This window comes from Lissotriton vulgaris, chromosome 1_1 (assembly GCF_964263255.1).
Source record: "Lissotriton vulgaris chromosome 1_1, aLisVul1.2, whole genome shotgun sequence".
NCBI lineage: Eukaryota > Metazoa > Chordata > Amphibia > Caudata > Salamandridae > Lissotriton > Lissotriton vulgaris.
Genome location: NC_141685.1, coordinates 1,594,999,266 through 1,595,020,572, shown reverse-complemented (window position 1 = coordinate 1,595,020,572; position 21,307 = coordinate 1,594,999,266). Strand labels below are relative to the sequence as shown.

Below are 21,307 nucleotides of genomic sequence, written 5' to 3'. Positions count from 1 at the left end.
TGTTTTGTGAAGCAACAGAACAAAAAGCAACCCAAGGCTGTCTACGACTCCACTGCCGACTCCGTGTCCTGAAGGCACCGCAGAGGGCACCGCAACCCTGGTCTCACTGACGACGCCATCTGACGCCGCCACCGAGCGGCTGCTCGCACCCCAACCTGTGGGCACCACACTCCACACCACCTCGCTTCACGACGCTGCCTTGGTATCCCCGACAACGCCTCTTCATGCCGACATCGAAGCTGCTGCTTGCCCTGTGGTTCTAGGGCACCACTCGTAAGTTACATAACACACCATCCCGCGCCTTGGCCTACCAACGCTGGTGCCATTGACTCCAGTTCGTCAGCCGACGACAGCGCTTCAGCAATGAAGACAATGCTGCCTGCACCGTGACCTGCCAACACCGCGAAGAGCACCGGATCACTTCGCACCGCAACCCCGGTCTCGCAGCCACTGCCACTGAGCCGCTGCTCACACCGCAACTCGAGGGCATCGCACCCTGCACCGCTGCACTTAGCACCGCAGCACCCGATGCCTGCCGATGCCTGTGTTCCTGACTTCAACCGCGAGGAGTTCAATCTGCAACACGAGTGACATCGAGGACCCGACGACTCCTGCACTGACCTCCAGAACCAACTCCTGCGGATGCCGTACTCTCAGAAGCTCAACGAGAGGTAGACCAACGCCTTGCATTTCTAAAGGTACTGGTTTGCGGATCTCGCCGACACTGTAGCTGGCCAGCGACGTCGCGGTCAGCCAGAGCTGTTTGGATTTGTTTGTTCGACGCCGTGATAGCCCCGGGCGGAGCTATCGAATTCAAGGAACTGCATTTCAAGGTTATTTTGATAACTGAAGATATCTAAATACTTTATTGTGGATTTGTATCGTTCTTGGTCTTATCTTAAGTATATACAAATATTGGATATTTTTCTACACTGGTGTGGTGGCTTTTTGTAGTGCTTACACTGTACTACTGTTGGTTACGAGCAAATGCTTTACATACTGCCTCTAGAATAAGCCTGACTGCTTGTGCCAAGTTACCAGGGGTGGGGGGGGTGAGCAACTGGTATTTTAGGAGTGTAACTCCCTTGTCCTGACTAGGAAGGAGGGTCCCTACTTGGACAAAGGTGCAAGCCCTTACCAACTAGAAACCCCCATTTCTAACACCGTTGATCAAGCAGGATGAGGTGACACTGTTCTCTGCTATATATGGTGCTACCGCCTCAAATATGTCCATGGCTTGGACTCCATTTTATGAGTCAAAAGTAGCCCCAACTCAGACCCTTGGGCCTCTCTGAAGTGGTGAGAGGATCTCCCACCGGCTCGGCTGGTCACTGATAAAGGCTTGACCAGGCAGCCAGGATAAGAGGAAAAGAGAGGCACTCAGGCCTCCAGCGGTTACCGGCATTCCCGGGTCCCTGCAGAAATCAGCCCACATTAAAGCGGTCCTAGTCAGGATTGCTAAGAGTCTGTGTGACGAGGGGGTCTAAGTTAACAGCACGCTGGAGCGGAGCTCAGTGTTCAGCCACCCTTTTTTTACATTGCAGCTGCTCCTTTCCTGCTACAGTCCGGCCCCTTGTAATCTTCCCCCCTTTACCACTCTCTCCCGGTAGCCACAGAGTGTTGGTGGAGCAGGCCTACAAGTGCAGCTGCCATTTAGTAACCTGCTGTCTGGAGTAATTATCTTTCAGACTTCACCTCCAATGCAGCAAGGATTTCTTAAGGGCCCCTGTAGGAAGGTAGGATCTTTCTGCATAATTACGCCCACTTTTTGCCTGGTGCTGAGCTGGTTTTTGACTAGTCTGACTGGGATCCTGCTAATCAGGACCCCAGTCTATCAGATTTCTCTATAAACTGTTATGTGATGTACTTAGGTACACTCCAGATTGGATACTGGGGTACCCTTGTCAGTCCCTAGTATATGGTACCCTTGTACCCAGGGTATAGGTACCCCAGAGGCATCCCATGGGCTGAAGCCTTTATTATGCCACCCATGAGAGGCCATGTAAAATGGAACCTACAGGCCTTCCCTTGCAGCCTGTATAAGTTGGTGCATGCACTACTTACTTAAGATATAGGTTTACAGGTCATCCAGAATGCCGCTGTCCGTCTCTTGTTCAATGTTCCGAGATGGAAGAGCGTCCGCTCCCACATGCGTAGCCTTCATTGGCTGCCAGTGGCGCAGCGTATCCTATTCAAATCTCTAGTGCTCTCTTTTAGAGCAACTCACGATCAAGGGCCAGCCTACTTGAGAAAAGGGTTCATCCTTTATGCTCCTTCACGTTGCCTTAGATCGTCTTCCCTGCATAAGATGACTCTTCCTCGCTTTGCGGACTAGATTAGGGGGTCAGTCGATAGCTGTGGTGGCTGCCAGGGCATGGAATGCCCTTCCCCTTCACCTGCGCTCCATTCAGTGCGTGGGTCAGTTTAAGAAGAGTCTGAAAACTCATCTGTTTATCGGTGTGGTATAAGCTGGTTCCCCGTTGTGTTCTGTCTTTCTCCATCGCGCCAGGATACTCCCAAGTAACAGAGCGCGTTATAAAATGGTTTATACATACATACATATATACATATACATACATACTATATTTTATTTATTTATTTTTTGCAGAGTTTTATATAGCGCGAACTAGACACGAACCGGGTATCAGAGCCCTTTACATAGCACCAGTTACGTTACACAAGGACACACATTTGGTTTGTGAGGCACGGGGAGATTAAGTGATTTGCCCAGAATCACAGGAGGTTTAGCGACATTACCGAGACTCGAACCGGGTTCCCCAGGTCCGAGGTCGAGCGCCCTAGCCATCTAAGGGTCACTACACTTAAAACCCATAAGTCATCCCTATAGCAGGCCTTGGCAATTCAGAAGGAAGGGTGCTTGGTTCTAAGTGAGAGAGTGCCACTACATGAGCAGGACACCCCTGCAGCCTTCGGAGTCCATTCTCCCGGGTTTTTAGTGCTGCAGCCATTTACAATACAGAGTGGCATTATGCAACCGCGTGATGACCAACTCTAAAAAGGCTGAAAGTAACCCTATCATGTTTGGTGTCAAACATTGTGGAATCATACCCCCACACCAGTAACTGGTGTGGGAGGTATGATTCCACCCCTCAGAAAAGAGGTTTGTGAGGTCACTGATGTTCCTGGCACCAGCCTTCTAGACCTGGACAGCCCAGAAGGGTTGCTGCTGACCAGAGACACATTTCTGCCCTCCTGCTGATGAGCCAAGCTTGAGCAGGAGTAGGCAGAACAATAGGCATCCTGTCACAGGGCGGTGTGACCACCTCCCAGTAGGATTTTGTGTATTAGGCCTGGGTGGGTACTCTTGCCAGCAAGCAAAGGTCTGCAAGAGGACTCAACACCTCCGTCCCAGACGTGGCCTTCCTAACCGAGACCTGGTGGAACGACTCCTCTGCATCTGACATGGCCATAGCCATCCCGAACGGCTACAAGATCACCCGCAGGGACCACACCAACGGATTCAGAGGAGGAATAGCCATCGTCCACAAGTCCACTGTCAAGGTCACCGCCGACGCCGACGACACCCTCAACACTGCCTAACACCTGCACTTCCGGATCCACACCGACCCCAACACCCCCCACAGAGGAACACTCATCTACAAACCACCCGGACCCCGGGCTAAGTTCAGCGACTCCATCCCAGACCTCGCCAGCACCCACGCACTCGCCTCCAGGGACTACATGTTCCTCTGGGGCCTGAACTTCCACCTCGAGAACAACAACGACGCCAAGTCCGCCACTATGATCGACAACCTCGCCAACCTCGGCCCAGGACAACTGGTCACCGCACCCATCCACGCCGCCGGCCACACGCTTGACCCCATCTTCTCCACACGCTCCCACATCGCCTTCGGCCACACCACCGAACTCCACTGGACCGACCACCGCTGCATCCCTTTCACTTTCAAGAAAGCAACCATGCACCACCACACCCGACAGCTGCCTTGCCGCTGCTGGGGAAAAGTCACCGAAGACCCGCTGATCACCTCCCTTGCTAGGAACGCACCCACCGACCCCACCAACTCAGATGCGGCAGCCCGCAACATCAGACAGTGGATCAACGACTGCGCCAACACCCCCGCCCCGCTCAAGAAACCCTCCAACAGCCACTCCAACAGGAGAGCCACCTGGTTCACCGACGAGCTCCAGGCCTCCAAATGCACATGCCGGTAACTGGAGAAGACCTGGCTTCACAAACGCACACGGACAACCACGCAGCCCACAAGGACGCCACCCGCAGACACCACCACCTCATCAGACTAGCCAAGAGATCCTCCTTCAAAGACCGCTTGGATAACAACGAACATGACAGCAAAGAGCTCTTCAGCATGGTAAAGGAACTCTCCAACCCCAGCGCCAACGCCATCAGAAGAACTGTGATAATTCCTAGCCATCTTCTTACACCGCAAGATCGCTGACATCCACAACAGCTTCAACACCACGACCTCCCCGAATATGCCAGACTCCACCCCCCCTGTGAACACCACCAGCATCAACCGCCTGCTCTCCTGGACCAAAGTCAGCGATGACGAAACACGCAAGGTCAAGTACTCCATCCACTCAGGATCTCCGCCTGACCCGTGCCCAAACAAAGCAGACACAGCCATCGCACCCCAACGACGGAAGGTCATCAACATCTCCTTCGAAACAGCGACATTCCCGGAAAGCTGGAAGCACGCCAAAATCAACGCCCTCCTCAAGAAGCCCAAAGCGGACCCCAAGGACCTCAAGAAATTCTGACCCATCTCCCTGCTCCCGTTCCGGGCAAAGGTCATCAAGAAAATCGTCAACATGCAACTGGCATGCCACCTGGAAGACAACAACATCCTGGACCCGTCTCAGTCCGGATTCAGACGAAACCACAGCACCGAGACAGCTCTCATCGCCGCCACAGACGGCATCAGGCGCCAACTAGACAACGGCGAAACATCAACACTCATCCTCCTGGACCTGTCAGCCACCTTCAACACGGTCTGCCATCGCACTCTAAAGACACGCCTCCTAGAAGCCGTAATCCAAGAGAAGGCTCTTGACTGGACCACGTCCTTCCTCTCCGGCAAAACCCAGAGCGTCCGCCTCTCACCCTTCCGATCCGAAGCCACCGACATCCTCTGCGGCATCCCCCAGGGCTCATCCCTCAGCCCGACGCTGTTCAATATCTATATGGCCCCCCTCGCACAAGTGGCCCGCCATCACGACCTCAATATCATTTCCTACGCCAATGACACCCAGCTCATCCTCTCCCTCAACAAAGACCCACGCACCGCCCAAACCATCCTCTGGATGAGGAGCAGCCGTCTGAAGCTTAACTCAGACAAGACAGAGGTCCTCATCCTCGGACCCACTCCCTCAGCCTGGGACAACTCCTGGTGGCCGACCACACTGGGAGCAGCACCAACACCCACGACCATACACGCAACCTAGGATTCATCCTCGACTCCTCCCTCTCCATGTCGAAGCAGGTCAACGCGTCTCCTCCTCCTGCTACAACACCCTCCGCAAGCTCCACAGGATCTACAAGTGGATCCCCACAGAAACAAGAAGAACGGTGACACAGGCCCTCGTCAGCAGCAGACTGGACTACGGAAATGCACTCTATGCAGGAATCCCGGCCAAACACCTACGTCGACTACAACGCATCCAAAACGCCTCCGCCTGACTGATCCGCAACGCCCCCTGCTGCAGCCACATCACCCCCACCTGAGAGACCTACACTGGCTCCCTGTCGACAAGAGGATCACCTTCAAGCTCCTCTCACCCACGCACACAAAGCACTCCACAATGCCGGACCAGCCTACCTGAACAGCAGACTCAGCTTCCACCCCCCCCCCCCCCACCAGCTCCGCTAGCCTTGCAGCTGTCCCCCGCATCCAACGAATGACCTCCGGTGGCAGATCCTTCTCCTACCTCGCCGCCAAGACCTGGAACACCCTCCCTACCCACATACGGCAGACCCAAGACCTTCTTGCCTTCAGAAGGCTCCTCAAGACCTGGCTCTTCGAGCAGTAGCAGCATCCCCCCTCCCCTCTCAGCGCCTTGGGACCCTCACAGGTAGTAGCTCGCTTTACAAGTAGATTGATTGATTGATTGATGAGGGGCACATTTGGTATTCCTGTGCATAGTCCAGTTCAAACCAGTCCTGGGAGCCGTTGGCTTCTGCTCTGGCACAAAACTGGACAAAGGATATGATATGGGAGTTACCACCCCACTGTCCAGACCCTCCCCTGGGAGGGTCCCCTGAATCTGTCCAACCCTCTCCAATGGGTACAAAAGGGCTTACCTGGCTGTAGGACCCTAGATTCGACATGGACAAGATTCAGAACCAGAAATCACTGAACTTTGACCGTCTGGACACACTGAACTTCACTAGACTTCGTATGAGCCTAACTTCTTCTCCCTTTCAGTCTGAAGCATCATCTGTGCCGTGCACCATACAGGCTCCGTGCAGGACCCGTGGAGCATCAAGGACAACTAAAGATATCTCCCTTGGAGTGAAGGAATCACTCCTCTGCAACCGCAGGGACAACATCAAGATTGACCGGTCTGCTGCTCCTGAGCTCCTACCGACTCCAAAGGCTCCAGCAACACAGGAGGTGGGTTTATAAGTCCCTCGACGCCCGAGCTGCCCTCTCACCCAGTTTAAGGTCAGAATCCCTTATAGGGCTGCAATACCCGTACACCTGTGCACCGCATACTTTTTCAACTACATATGCTTTTTGGCGTTTCCAAAACAAGTGCACTGGGCTCCAAATAGCCCCAACCTCTGGCATCATTTCCTACAAAGAACCCCAGCCTCCTCACATAGAGTGCTCCATGAGCTGCCGCTTTGTGAAACTGCTCCTGTGCCGAAAGACTGTAGGCCCTCGTGAGGGTCAACACTGCTTTTCTTAGGCTCTCCTGGGTGCTACAGGCCTGCCCTGACTCCCTTGTGTTTGGTAAGTCTCCTGGACCTTGCTGGTCTGAACCTTAACCTTTCTTGACCTTCCTCGTGGGTTGCCGCTGCCAAGGTTTCTTGGTACTCCAGCCGGACACCGACCCCTCAGCAATTAACATCCTTCATTTGACAGCTTGTATCCGACTCCTGGTCATCCTCAATGTTTCATGGTCTCTGGGGCTGCAGAGTCAAGAACCCCGTCAAAGCATATAAAGCACCTGACATAGGTGGACATGCATAGACCGAGCCCCTGGTCACTCCTGAGTGACCCAGACTCTGTCCCCTCTGCTTTCAGGTACTCTTCATCCAGAATCCACCCTTGGATTCCAACTGACACTTTTCTTCTTCCCAGCAGTGGCTCTTCTTCGAAGTCCTCCATAGAGATCGACAGCGGTTTCTGACGCCACTTCAGACCTATGCACCCGGCTTCCCTCGGATAGATAACTCTTGTACTACGGTATCCATGGATGAGGTGCGCTACCTTCCACGAGGTTTCTTGGAAGTCCACTTAGAAAGGTCCTTAAACTTTAAAACTGCAACCGCCACTCTCCCATAAAATTGTACAGAAAACGAGGTCGTGTTCCCACACTGCACCCGTCCTCCGTGGGGTCCCTACTTACTCGATTTCAAAAGAGAGGGTACCCCACTGTCACCAGGGAACAGGGCACTAAGACAGCAAGTCAGAGGGAAATCCCTGGAGTGTGCTCGTTTACTTAAAGTATCTACAGCATTTCAGTTACACTTGAACAGTTAAATAGCAGACTACTATGTCTCACTATGCTATGGGGTGAAATTTAATAATGATTTCCACAGAAAAATGAAATTTGTTAACAATCTATTTTTAATAAAAGATTTTTCTTACAATAAAAAAAGACAGATCAGAACGAGGCAGAGACGCGGCGCCAGAAACACGAAGAACATATCCAGTTCCCGTGAAGTTCCCTAACTCTCTATGCCCGTTCGAAGAGGGTTTTACAACATTCGAAGATAAATGAACTTATAAAGCATACAGAAAAAACTGAAAGAGAAAGACCCCACACAAGGAGTATTATCGAAGATAAAAAGGCCATATCAGCCAGAGACTGCAGACATTGGATGTCAATCGACACGCTGCACAGGCCCCGCCTGGATCTCTTATCAAATGTATCATTTGTAGGATCATACTCGATACTCGATACAAAGAAAATTGAAAATCTGAAATCTTCTTGACACAGGAAACCCCTATCAAGAAGTCCTGAGGACGGTGCCACAGAATTAATTGTATTGCACCGAAACGCGTCGACGCTTTTCCTGATGAAAGAATCTAAGTGAAGCCTAGTACACACTGGATGTACATACATTTTTGTCACAGTTGTGTGCGGTAGTCTATACAATTCCAGGCTGTTGGATCTAGTAATTAACAGTGGTGAGAATATCCAGAAGCCACAGTCATAATAGGGGATTATTGTTTCATAGGTTGTATATGTAAAACCTTTTTTACTGTTTATGAATTGCAAATGTGTTATATATGTATTTCTTTGCTTTGCATTTTTATTACTGTATTGTCTAACTGTGCCTATGAGATAGATTGATTTAATGTATTTTTACTTTTCAAGGAATACTTCTTTGAAATTTTAAATGCTGTGTCTTTTTTTATTGTAAGAAAAATCTTTTATTAAAAATAGATTAACAAATTTCATTTTTCTGTGGAAATCATTATTAAATTTCACCCCATAGCATAGTGAGACATAGTAGTCTGCTATTTAACTGTTCAAGTGTAACTGAAATGCTGTAGATACTTTAAGTAAACGAGCACACTCCAGGGATTTCCCTCTGACTTGCTGTCCCTACTTACTCACCTTGGGTGGTTCCTTGCGATCCCACGAACACTAGATCCTGCATCGCAGGCTTTTGGTACTGTGTTGCAGGTCGGCAGTAGAAGGTGAAGGGAGCTCAGCTATATTGGTGCAGCTGTAAAGCCCCAAGTACCTCAAGTCCAGAGTTTGTGGCAAGAGGCGCCAATGTCCTCCCAGCAGTAGCTTACGGTTGTAGGAGTGGACCTCCTAGCATGGCCACCATTTTGGGGCAGAGCTGTCGAGCTTGCTCAGGATCACGGGCCTCTCGTCTCCTGCGGTATCATTTCTTTTTAGGATCCCACCAGACCCTGATGCTAGTGTTGCTGGTTCGTGGTGGCTGTGGGCTAGTGCAGAAGGGGGTCCACCAGTCCCAAGAGCCACCCAAGACCCGTGAAGGCTGCAGGGGTCCTGCCCTTGTGGTGCCATTGGTTCATAAAAGCTGGGGAAGCACTGTTTTCACTTGCGTGGAGGCAGCAGGCTTGGCCCCACACCCCACTGGGTCCACAACAGGAGTAGGGCCGATGTCCATGCAGGTTTAAAGTGCGGCTCCCTCCAGAATGACTTTAGGGCCTTGTGGCAAGCAGATTTCTCGATGGAGCCGCCACTGTGCGGATGCTACTTGTTGCTCTTTTGGAGAGTTAAAATGCCATTGTCCCGTCACCCCCATCTCTCAACACTACCCACTGTTGGTGAAAACAGAATGGGACGGAAAGAGGTGCCTAATACCTCATTTTCCTGAGCAAATGTGGTGGAGTTCGTATGGATCACGTCTGTGAGGCATTGATGGTTGGTTATGCCCCCTTAAACATACTTTTTTGAGGATGAATTCACTATTTCATCTGATTCTCAAATTTCCAGAAACTCGTAGCCTTGGGTTGAAAGAGGGCCCCTGAAGGGTGGGCAGGCAATGCGATGCATGGGCTACAGAGGTCTGCATTAGTCCTTACCCAAGCCACTACTCATGCCGGAGAAAAAGTACGAGGCATTTAAAACCTCAGGCGGCCAACTTTACTATCAGAATAATCTATCCCTTAAAGGGTGGTTATAAATTAAGCGAGGAGAAAGGAAGCAGAAAATCAATAATGGAATGTTGTTTTAGAGAGCCAAAAAGCCGTCTTCTGTAATTGCCTTAAAACTGTGTGAAATGGACTCGTAAAATACAGCGATTTTAAAACTGGCCTTTACATGAATTTTCTATCAGTTGAACAGCTGCAAACAGCCTGTGATAAATACGCTGAAAAACCAATAGCACAAAAACTACTTACTGATAGGTACGTGGCTAAGTGTACCATAAATCAGTGGAGGGGTTACCATGTGGCTGCACTATTGTAACTTAGTAAGATTTCTATGAATTATGTATTACCATGTCACACTGACCACCCAGGTCACCCAATCAGAATTAGAGAATACATTGCAGGGCTAAAGAAAAATTACAGGAGGTATGGTCATTACTAGGTCGAGCTACATATTATGAATTAGCAACGGTAAGATAATTACTGGGGCATTTACACAACATATACCCAACTTCCCAATTAAAGAAGAAAAATACAGTTCAATGGATGGAAAATCCATGATTTCCATTGAACATTTTCTCTTACAGATTTGTTTTAGGAATGCCGACACCAAGCACCACTGGATTGTCTGCAGCAGGGTTGAATTGGGATCACAAATCGGCCCGGGCACACCCACAAAAAGTGGCACACATTTGCGTATTGCCTTTTCACAAAACACTGGTTCAGCTAACTTATGAAAAGAAAGGGGGTGGAGGTGCAGGTTTTTATAAATGTATTAACTTCACTTAGATAAAAAAAAATGCACAGATTAGTTACACTGCTGAGCAACACATGAATGCAAGTGAGAGCACTTCTGCTCAAGCCCCCTGCCCTCACTCAACATTAATGGGCCGGCCCAGCAAGAGAAAGAGAGAGACAGCTCTGCCCATCTGCCTTTAGAAAGGCCACTCAGGCACCCATTGGGCCACTGGGCAGCATCCCAACAGCAGACAGCCCCAGGCTGCCCAAAAAAGCAGCCCACAGCTTGAACTCGGCTACAGGCCCTTCGGCCATTTCCTGAGTGCCCGTGTTACCAATCCGACCCTGGTCTGTAGTCACAATTGTAGGGTCAAGGACGGGACAGCATGTGCTCCACAGAGACCTGAAAATTTAATGAATGAATTGTGGTTATACAAACCATGGGAACATACCTAAAACTAGTCCTATTAGGAACAGTAGTAAGTGTATTCAAAGGTAGGAAAGCATATGGTACACGCAGATGCTTTGTGGTTACGTAGAGGGATGGGTCTCTCGCCAAACATATTCTTTATATTCTCATATTAGCTCGAATATATTTTGAAATGTACTCATTTTAGGTGTTTGCGAATCTGAAAAATAATACTCAACCCTATGAAAAGCATGAACTTACATTTAAAGCTCAAAGATTAATGTACAGGTTTGTGAATGCAGCCATATAGCTTCTGACAGCAGACTAGATCAGGGCTAAAGAGTAGCTCCTTTACGTAAATTGTATTCGCTGCAGTAAGGGTTTTGGGTATTTTGACCTACAGTAGAATTCACCGGTATTGATTTCCCCAACCCCAAAGAGTGCAAACCGTATAATTTATACAAATCATGGACTATGCTAAATTATAAGTGCAATTACATTTTTTTTGCTAATTCACATACCTTGCAGTACTTTCAAGGATATCTGAGGTATTGCCTGTTACACGTGTATTGACTTACACCGAGTTTCCTAAGCCTACCTTTCTGTAATGCGCACAATGAGAAAGTTATACATTCAAAAGCTTAAAACGTACACCAAATTCTGAATACCATTAATGTGCTCAGTTAAAACGTGGAATGTATTTAGTGCACTCATCTTTTTAAATACCTTCTTTTCTTTAATTTTGATTTCCTTTCAGGTCAGGGGTTCTTCCTTCATCTTGACATCCTGGGATCAGAAGGTTTATTGCCCCTTTTTTCATCATCGATAACCACCTTCATTGCATTTATGATTGTCTTGTGATATTATTTAGCCTATAGCCTAAAGAATTATGTTTAAATCCACAATTATGTTTTTTTATTATTAGATCTTTATATCTAGGACTGTAAAATCTAATTGACATCTATTTTAAGAGTTATGGAAGATACCATGTTGATTACGATTTTGTAGTTATGTTACAAGTTTAAAAACAAGCATTGGCATAGCCAATAGATCTCGCATTTGGGACTGTATAAGTGTTTGGTTATCCAGCACAATATCCTTTGTGCAACAACATAAACTGTTGCATGGCTAAACACTTATAAGGTCCCAAGGGCAAGACCTATTGCTATGCCAATGCTTGTTTAATTTTGTAAAGAAAAGCATACACCCACATTCATCACAAGGCTGGTGGGACTTCGTACAATGCAAATAAATGGCAAAAGAACCTTAAGGTTTAAATCCACAATTATGTTTTTTATTATTAGATCTTTATATCTAGGACTGTAAAATCTAATTTACATCTATTTTAAGAGTTATGGAAGATACCAGTTTGATTTCGATTTTGTAGGGATGCGGTTATGTTACAAGTTTAAAAACAAGCATTAGCACAGCCAATAGATCTCGCATTTGGGACCGTATAAGTATTTAGTTATGGAGCACAATATCCTTGGTGCAACAACAACTGTTGCATGGCTAAACACTTATAAGGTCCCAAAGGCAAGACCTATTGGCTATGCCAATGCTTGTTTAATTTTGTAAAGAAAAGCATACACCCACATTCACCACAAGGCTGGTGGGACTTAGTACAATGCAAATAAATGGCAAAAGAACCTTAAGGTTTAAAAAAAATGCCACAGCTTCAAATCATTAGAAGAAGTCAATTTGGGTGGCAATGAACAATACGAAACAAATAACTAAAATAAATTCACCTCCTACCGCCGACCCCGTGGTACATCCCGGTGTAATGTTAGCAATCCAAAATTAAGCTATCAGTAATGTCTCGCATCAGAGGAGGGTTAATGATTAGTTCAGTCGGCATCCAGTCTGAGGTTGTGTCTCAAGGGTGTGCCAGCAGTGTGCAAAACTCTTAAGTATTTGTGACAAGCTATTTCTTTGAACTCCGATTCAAAAACTGATAAACGCGATGGCCACACCGAGTTAAATCTGCCTCCGTTCCCCGAAGGTCCCATCGATATCTTTTCCATGCCAAGCAGATCCCACAAGTGTCATTTCACTTTAAGGAGGGTAGACATGGAAACTGAGTTTTCTGTCTTGTTGCAGCTGTACCTCAATGAAAATGAAAGCCTTCCCCTGGGACAGTTCAAAATGTCCGCTGGTGGCCGGCGGCCGGCAAGAAGATAAAGGGAAAGGCACGCATGAAGCCACTGAAAACACAGCTGTATACAAAGCCACTAAAACACCGTTGTATGTGTTACAAGCAACGGCTGCGCTTCCGTGAAAGTGGCACAGCCGTGCGGCGTGAAAGTGAAAGCAATTAAGCTGAGGAGGAGGGAGTGGAAGAATGGAGGGGGAGGTGATTCATGCACTGCGCGAAAAGCGGGAGAAGGGAGGGGGCAGGCGAGGGGAGGGGATTCAAGCGCGCCTGCGGTGCGAAAGTGAAACCAAGGACACTGACGTGGATGGAGTGGGAGAAGGGAGGGGATTCACGCGCGTGCTGTAAGACTTAATGAGCCATTACAGAAAGCCAGATGGCAACTGTGCACGTCAATCAATCAATCGCGTCATTTGTATAGCGCACTACTCACCCGGGAGGGTCTCAAGGCGCTGGGGGAGGGGAAAGTTACTGCTCGAACAGCCAGGTCTTGAGCTGCTTCCTGAAGGCGAGATGGTCTTGGGTTCGCCGAAGGTGGGTGGGGAGGGAGTTCCACGTCTTGGCTGCCAGGCAGGAGAAGGATCTTCCTCCGGCGGTGGCTCTGCGGATGCGTGGTACGGTGGCCAGTGCGTGGTCGGTCGATCGTAGCTGGCGGGTGGGCGTGTAGAAGGTCATGCGGTCGCTGAGGTACTTGGGGCCTAGGTAGTGGAGAGCCTTGTGTGCGTGGGTGAGGAGTCTGAACGTGATTCTCTTGCTGACGGGGAGCCAGTGCAGGTCTCTCAGGTGTCCGGTGATGTGGCTGTGTCGGGGGATGTCGAGGATGAGTCGGGCGGAGGCGTTCTGGATGCGATGGAGTCTTTTTTGAAGTTTCGCTGTGGTTCCGGCGTAGAGGGTGTTCCCGTAGTCCAGTCGGCTGGTGATGAGTGCCTGGGTGACGGTCTTCCTGGTTTCAGTGGGGATCCATCTGAAGGTCTTGCGGAGCATGCGCAGGGTGTTGTAGCACGAGGATGAGACGGCGTTGACTTATCTGGTCATTGACAGGGAGGAATCCAGGATGAAGCCCAGGTTGCGTGTGTGGTCCGTCGGTTTGGGAGCGGTGCCCAGGGCCGGGGGCCACCAGGAGTCGTCCCAGGCGGAGGGTGATGATCCCAGGATGAGGACTTCCGTCTTGTCCGAGTTCAGTTTAAGGCGGCTGTTCCTCATCCAGTCAGCGACGTTTTTCATCCCTTCGTGTAGGTTTGCTCTGGCGGTGGTGGGGTTGCTGGTGAGGGAGAGGATGAGCTGGGTGTCGTTGGCGTAGGAGATGATGTTGAGGTTGTGCTGGCGTGCGATGGCTGCGAGGGGGCTTATGTAGATGTTGAAGAGGGTTGGGCTGAGTGAAGATCCTTGTGGTACGCCGCAGATGACTTTGGTGGCCTCGGATCTGAACGGAGGGAGGCGGACTCTCTGGGTTCTTCCGGTGAGGAACGAGATGATCCATTCCAGCGCTTTTTCTCGTATTCCGATGTTGCTGAGGCGCTTCACTTGAGTTCGGTGGCAGACGGTGTCGAATGCCGCGGAGAGGTCCAGGAGGATGAGGGCCGCTGTTTCCCCGTTGTAGATCAGGGTTCTGATGTCGTCGGTGGCTGCGATCAGGGCGGTCTCGGTGCTGTGCTTGGCCCGAAACCCGGACTGCGAGGGGTCGAGGGATCCGTTCGTCTCGAGGAAGGCGGCCAGCTGTTTGTTGATGGTCTTCTCGATGACTTTGGCCGGAAAAGGAAGGAGCGAGATGGGACGGTAGTTCCTGAGGTCGGTGGGGTCCGCCGTTGGTTTCTTCAGGAGGGCAGTCAGCTCGGCGTGCTTCCAGCTCTCCGGGAAGGTGGCTTTGTGGAAGGAGGAGTTGATGGTGTATCGGAGATGGGGTGCGATGGTGGCGTCGGCTTTGTTAAAGACGTGGTGTGGGCACGGGTCGGTTGGTGATCCGGAGTGGATGTAGTTCATCGTGCGGGTGGTGTCTTCGGTGCTGATCGGGGTCCAGTTGCAGAGGGTGGTGGTGGTGGGCGTTGGTTCGGTGGTAGGGTGCGTGGTCTGTGCGTCGAAGCTGTTGTGTATGTCGGCGATCTTGCGGTGGAAGAACGAGGCGAGTGAGTTGCAGAGGTCTTGCGAGGGAGTGATGTCGTTGTTTCCGGCGCTGGGGTTGGAGAACTCTTTGACGATGCTGAAGAGTTCCTTGCTGTCGTGGGTGTTGTTGTCCAGTCGTTCTTTGAGTGCCGTCTTCTTGGTGGCGCGGATCAGCTGATGGTGTTTTTGCGGATGGCGTGCTTGAGGGCGGTTCTGTTGTCTGTGGTGTGGTCGAGCCGCCAGGCTTTCTCGAGGGTGCGGCAGTTCTTCTTGGATTCCTTGAGTTTGTCGGTGAACCAGGAGGTTTCCTTGCTGCCGTGTCTGCTGGGAGGGTTCTTTAGTGGTGCAAGGTCATCGGCGCAGGCGGTCAGCCACTTGGTGAGGTTGCTGGCTGCTTCGTTGGGGTCCGTTGTGCTGGTGGGAGTGTTCTGGCTGAGGGAGGCGGTGAGCTGCTCGGCGGTGATCTTGCTCCAGCATCGGCCGGGGACCTGTTGCGGGTGGTGGTGGGTCATAGTTGTTTTGAAGCTGAAGTGGACGCAGCTGTGGTCGGTCCAGTGGAGTCCGGTGGCGTGGCTGAAGGAGATGTGTTTGCTGGATGAGAAGACTGGGTCAAGCGTGTGGCCGGCGTAGTGGGTAGGGGTGTTCACTAGTTGCTTGAGTCCGAGGTTGGCGAGGTTGTCCAGCAGGGCGGTGGTGTTTCTGTCGTTGTTGTTCTCCAGGTGAAAGTTGAGGTCTCCTAGGCGGATGTAGTTGGCGGAGGAAAGGGCGTGCGGGCTGATGATGTCTGCGATGTCTTTGCTGAATTGTATGCGTGGTCCCGGTGGTCTGTAGATGAGGGTGCCGCGGAGGGTGGTCTTGGAGTCAGTGTATATCTGGAAGTGCAGGTGTTCAGCTGCGGTGAAGGTTTCGTCGGAGTTAGTTGAGATGCGGATGGTGTTCTTGTGTACGATGGCGATGCTTCCTCCCGTCTGGTTGACGCGGTCCTTCCGGGTGATCTTGTATCCGTCCGGGATGGCTATGGCGATGTCGGGCGCTGAGGAGGCATTCATCCAGGTTTCGGTGAGGAAGGCGACGTCCGGTGCTGTCGTGTCGAGCAGGTCCCAGAGTTCCACGGCGTGCCTGTGGATGAAGCGGGTGTTGAGCAGGATGCACTTCAGGTGGTTGCTGCTGGTGCAGGGCTTGGCGGGGGCCGTGCAGGTCCGGTAGCAGGAGAAACGGCAGGCTTGGCAGGCGAAGGGTCAGTGGGTGCGTCTCGGGGTGGCTCGGTAGCAGGCAGGGTTCCGGCCAGTGTTGAGTGCGTTGAGTGTTGCGGAATCGTAAGTCCGTCGGGTCGTCTTGCTTCGGCGGGGGCCATGGGTCTTGGCACTGGGCTCGATCCAGGCGCGGACGGGCGCAGACGGGCTTACCTTTGGCGCACCTTCGGCGCTCAATCGGTGCTCCCGCTGCGCGCGTCCGCTGCGCGGTCGCTCAGGGGGCGACATAAGTAAGGAGCCGGGAGGGAGGAGCAGCTGGGTGGCAGGAGCGGGGCGGCGAATGGAGTCGCAGGGGGGCGGGGCCGCAGGGAGGCAGCGGCGGGAAATCCATGGGTCTGCGGGCAGCGGGGATCCCAGGAGCTGCGGGCGGCGCTCGAGGGAAACTGCAGGCAGGAGGCGGCAAGGCAGGCAGGAGCGGCAGCAGAGGGTGGAGCGACCAAGCCCTGAGGAGAGCTGAGCGGTCACCGTGCACGTAACAGCAAGCTGGTGGCTGGAAAAACCTCTGGGTAGCACTTTTAAAATCCAGTTACTAAATGTCTCGCCAGACCAGCGCATGCGCTGGCTCAGGCAAGACCTAACAATCACAACACTTTTCTCATCGTTTTAATGCAATGTTACCGTAACCATAAGCTGTCAGTGGCTTGTTGTGATGTCTGTTGGTGTGAATACATTAGCCTCCTGGGTCTAAAGATGACTGACAGACGTGGAGACTTGTAATATGAATGGGCGTATGTGGCACTAACAGTAATAATTTTTCATAAAACGTCAGGTGTTTGGGGCCGAGGTACCGTTTCGAGATGTTGGGTGAACGAGGACTGTCTGTTTGGGCCTGACGACGCATTCCATTTAAAGTATTTGTTTATTTTTAACAAACATTTTTTTTTATTTTCTTAATCAGCTTTTCTAATGTATAAATAATCTGCAATAAATCCGGTTTATAGATTCACTCTTTCAAGAGGTGTATTGAATATCAAAGACTGCTGAGTTCAATTTAGACATAAGAAAAAATCTATAAAACGAAAAGTTCTCAACGAATTTGTCGGATTCGTCATATAAACCCTTCCGATGTGCCATATTGGCACAGACTTTGAGATTAAAGTCAACACTTGCTTCTGTAGGTTACTTCTATATTTGACGTAAATGTCTCACTTTTAAAGATTTGCGAAAAACGTCAAATGTACTTCCTGGACTGCTCTAATGCACAAATTGTACAGATGCGAAATTTCAACCAGGCAGAAAGTTCTGCATTGTTCAATAATGCGGAAATGTGGAAAGTGTATGCAATGTTCTTTTCTCTCCACAGGGAAATTATACTTCCCTGTAGAAAAAACCTCTGTCCTATGTTCTTTTCCCATTCCCGACCTGGAAAGCTACTATCCTCTCCCCCTCCTTGACATAATTACATGTGTGTGGCAATTGGTAACCAATACAGACAAGCTAATGGATTCTTGGAGCTTGCAAAAAATTGCTGTGACACCTCTCCACGCTCCACAGCAAGAAATTAGACAATGCCACCCTTATCTACCAACTTGTAAATGCCCGAAGTACCAATACTTTCAATGTAACATATTTCCAACTTAGTAACCTAAAATGCCATTGTGAATGTTACATTTTTGAAATGTTGTTTTTGCAGACATCCTAGGAAAGTAGATGCCCAAACTCATGTTTGAATCAGACTTAAGCGAGCTGTAAGTGGGGCGGCCCCAAGAGGGTCTTCTTGTTTTAAAAAAAAGACTTGAAACGAGTCCCTTTCGGGTTCTACATCAATGTCCTTACCTTTATTGGCAAAAAGACTGATTGATTTCCCAACAACGACTGTAAAACACGTGAGGTATTTCATGTGAATGATGCAAGGCCCGTTTACATTTCACGTTTTACTTTATCTTGCATTCCTTGAGTTTCAGCGATTTTTCCTGCACGTGCTTTTGGAGTTGTTTTCATGCAACATATGACTATTATATTATAGTGCATAATTTCAACTGAGTCGCCTCCAGGTGCCTAAGTGAGTTCAGGTAATGAGTGGGTGTTGATGGAGCACAGTTGAGTGTTCTGAAATCGAGGAAGAAGACAGTGTGAGTTGTTCTCAGTGCCTGTTTGTAGATCATAAAGGTATGCAGACTACATGCACATCCACATTGTGGCCACTCTGCAGAGCACAGAGTGGTACTCACATATGTATCAATGACAATTGTGGGTTAGTGTGAAATATGACATGGTGGATTTCAAAAAGATGTGGGGAGAAAAGAGTTTGTGTTTAAGAGTGAGACTGCAGAAGAAATAGCATGAAGGGGAGAAAAGAAGTGTCCGAGCCCCTTCGAAGGTCAGCACCCCCTCAACAGATTTCATATTTTCATATTTTTAGTTCTAATAATTCACAACAGCATCCGTTATTCATTTATCTGATAGTGCAAATAAGAGCTGGCAAAGCTAATCAATACTTTTTGGTGTTGTTGTGTGACATGTCTGGATGCAATATGAAAAAACTCAGAAAGGAACCCAAATACAGGTCAGGTGGTAAATGTAAATGTAAATGTGTTTCGATTTATATAGCGCAACACTTTAACCCAGGGGTCTCAAGGCGCTTGCTTAGGGAACCCGTCCTGGTATTCCCCTGTGAGATACCCCGGCCGGGTATCCACAAGGTGAAAGCCAGGCATCCCGCCGCGAGGGGCCGTAGTGGAGATTAAGCAAGCTGTTGCCCAGAGTCGCAGAGTGTGACCCCGTGAGTCGAGTAGGCACCGGAGCGAGAATTGTCGACTCCGTGGAATTTTGAGCCCGAGACCCGCCGAGGCGGGGAATCGAACCCTGGTCCACGGCCGATCTCAGCTTCCGGGTCTGCCGCCTCTAACCACTGAGCCACACTTCTCCACGCTCTGTGGTACGCTCTGTGAAGCACAGGATTTTAATTTACATGTTTCAAGCCACACTCTTACATAGGCCATGTCTCTTGGAAAGGATTCCTTGTTACACCTCTTTGGTCATGGGCCTTATAATGACCCTCCCTACCCTTTTCTTTCATAAGATTCTCAACATTAGATGGATGAAGATTCTAAGTTGTCTAAATGCTGTCCTACTAAATGTTGCACTAAGTTTCTATCTATTAACCTGACTTTAATCCTTCAATTGTATTGAGATATCCAATCCACCAAGAAATGTGTTTGGGTAAATGCGACTGTATGCTTGGTTATATTTCTGGATAGCCGCTGATTCCTAATTATGAACAAGCAGAGTGAGAAATTACCTGGAAAAGTAGGTGTTCGACTCTTGATATTCGCTGCACACCAGAAACCACATTTTCCACTATGTTGACAAAGTCACTGATACACTTTTCAAAGGAAGGATTCCATTTCACAACGCCTCCTTCCAGGAAAGGCTTCTGAAAATCAAACAAACACAACTTCATTGATATACCTTCTTTGCATTTTTAGTCCATGTTCATGCTTCTTGTGTTAAATCGTGACTGCAACATAGAGGCATTTTAGTGTGTAGCTTTGAGTCTTATTTTACAAAGGTTTACCCAGGCCAAAGTGTGATCTGTGCATCAAAACAGTCGTAGTGTAACTTTGCATGAAAGCAATTTGCTAGGTTGGTAAGTAAGCTCAGTAGTGGATTCCCTATAGAAGTAAATTAGGCACATGACAATAAGACCTCACAATTTGGACGATCCCGCTTGGTGTCGCACAGTCATTTTGTGAAGGGGCATATTCATGCGGGGAACAGTAATATGTGATGAAATACCTTCTGTGATCAGCTCTTTTGCAGAGAATCTACACTGTTGAGGCCGTGTTCCTCTTTTGCTCAGTCCCCTAGGTACCAAGCAGCTTTGTGACAGCGTAGGTGTGGTAGCTCATCTATCCAGGAACTGCTGTTGCATTAAAGTTCCACCCCCACACCCCAGGCACTTTCTTCTCCTCACTGTTCTATCATAGGGTGGACATTAATCCCAGTTTGGCAGACCCAGGCAAATTTTCACATAGATTTTCAAGTCATTCAGGGTAGCGTTGGCGAAGGGACAGGGATATATTCTGCATATTAACTATGCATCTACAAAGTACCGTCTCCACGGTTGCTATTGAAACTATGAAAATGAATTAGCCACATTTAATTGAGGCCCAGAAATACCCATATGCTGCAGGTGCTACAGGACTGTAACAGGTCACACCAGAAAGGCACTTGAGCCTGTCCATACCTATGGGTTTGCGCTGATTGCATACTTTTTTTTGTGGAGTTTTTTATAGTGGTAATTCGTCCCAAAGGTATCAGAGTGCTATACATGAGCAACAGTTGCCTTCCAGACAGGCACATTCATGTTGTTAGGCACAGGGATATTAAGTGATTTGTTCAGAATCTAAGGATGTTGAGCGTCCCTACAGAGGCTCAAACCCAGTTATCCAGTTTCAGGGTCGACCACTGTAGCTGTTAGGCCACATCCTCTTAGACAACATATAAAAATAGTTTTTTTATTAATAATCTAGCAGAAACTAGATTATGTTTTCAAAACTGCTGTGGCAAGCTGGATGAAGTCTCGCCAGTTAACATAATAATGATGATAAAACAGAGGTCTTACTCTTTGGAACAGCCTCCGTGATTTTGGTCACCAGAATGGTGGCCTGAAAACATGGGTGAGAACCCAACTCCAAAGGACTCAGTCAGTAATTTAGATGTTCAGGTCGATCTCTTGGCTTCATTTTCAACCCAAAATAATGCCATCAAGTCGTCCTGCGCTATCACCTAAAATGCTTCTGGAGATGCCCCTGTTTCAGAAAGGGGTTAGATGACTGGTGGTTTGTGTTATTATCTTATCCTATATACTGCTACTATTCATAATTGGGGCCTCCAAAGGAAGCATTTT

General features: G+C 49.1%; 1 long non-coding RNA gene across 1 annotated transcript in view; it reads right to left on the bottom strand.

The window, feature by feature from the left end:
• LOC147750857 (uncharacterized) overlaps positions 1–21,307 on the bottom strand; it is a 163,892-nt gene that overhangs the window by 50,391 nt on the left and 92,194 nt on the right. The window contains exon 3 of the long non-coding RNA XR_015299881.1: positions 19,697–19,831. This is a non-coding gene — a long non-coding RNA (uncharacterized LOC147750857). The remainder of the gene's footprint in view (positions 1–19,696; positions 19,832–21,307) is intronic.